Raw genomic sequence first — 1392 nt, 5'->3', positions numbered from 1 at the left:
GCTCAATAGCACCGTTCTTCCAAGAATTTCTACAATTCGTTTTTGAATCTAGCTAAACTGTCAGTTTCCCCAGCACCTGGTGGCAGTGAGTTCCACACCTTAATTACATACTGTTGTGAAAAAGAGCTTCCTTTTGTTAGTTTTAAACTTACTACCTACTAGTTTCATTTTACAATCCCCGAGTTCTTGTATTGTGAGAGAGATTAAATAACAAATCCTTATTTACTTCCTCTTCACCATTTAGTATTTTGTAAACCCTCCTCAGGCATCTCTTCTAAACTGAATAGATCTAGCCTCTTTGGGCATTTGTGTACATGCTTGTGCTGGGCACTTTTAAAAGCACCCAGTGCTCCAGCACATGCAATTGTATAAGCAGTGAAATGCATATCAGCACTGAGAAAATGGCATTGGTGTGCTTTTGAACTAAAACACATCAGAAATGTTTTAGTTCAAAAGCATACCGCTGCCATTTTCTGCACACTGATGTGCATTTTGCCGCTTGTACAACTGCACGCAAAGCAATGCAATGCACATCAGCTGACATACAGAGCAGACTTGATTGAGTCTGCTGCAACCTGCCAGATCTCCAGCGCGTTGTGGGACAAAAAAAGTATGTATATAAATGTCCTTTAGTTTCCCTTCATATGGAAGCCCCTCCATACTGCTTATCTTTGTTGCCCTTATGTTTACCTTCTCTAGTTCTTCTCTACCCTTTTTCAGGTGGGGCGGGGGGGAAACCAGAACTGGGCATAGTATTCAAGCTGTTGATACAGTATTCAAGCTGTGAATAAAACATGGATATTCGTTGTAACAGGGTTCCCGACTGGAGCCCTGTTACTTGAGAAAATTCCAGCAGCTGACAGTGATAATGGCCCGGTGGGGGCAGGGCGGGGAGACACCTCACACCTGCAGTGAGCCAATGGGGCTTAGCATCCGGAGATATAAGAAGGACAATGCCCCAGGAAAGATGCCTTCGGACACCACAAGAGAAGAGAGGAGCTGCTGGGGACTCCCATGAGGAAGGATCCGAAGGAGGGATCCATGACACAAAGCCAGCACTGACTGAGTGACTCCAGAGCCCGGGGCCAGCAAATCATGCTCACTACTTACCAGGGAAAACTGAGCTGCTGCACTGGGAGAAGCCACAGTTCTGCACAGGTACACAGCAAGGCAATGCTGAAACAAAAGTGGGGTGCAAGCCTAGACCCCAGAAGAGACCTTGCCCATCACCCAGAACTTGAGGGGAGAGGGGAGCTGGGTCCGAGGTCTGTGAACCCTACTGCAGGGAGATTCCCAGATCCACGCTGGCAAAGAGACTAGGCGGTACCCATAACGAGCCATTAATGAGTTAATTGGTGGCGGGGAGCTGAGATGCAGGCAAAGAAAGAAATC

The sequence above is a fragment of the Crocodylus siamensis genome, chromosome 2 (genome assembly GCF_052110815.1).
Source record: "Crocodylus siamensis isolate JL-2025a chromosome 2, ASM5211081v1, whole genome shotgun sequence".
NCBI classification, from domain to species: Eukaryota; Metazoa; Chordata; order Crocodylia; family Crocodylidae; genus Crocodylus; species Crocodylus siamensis.
Note: the sequence above shows the minus strand (reverse complement) of the source record.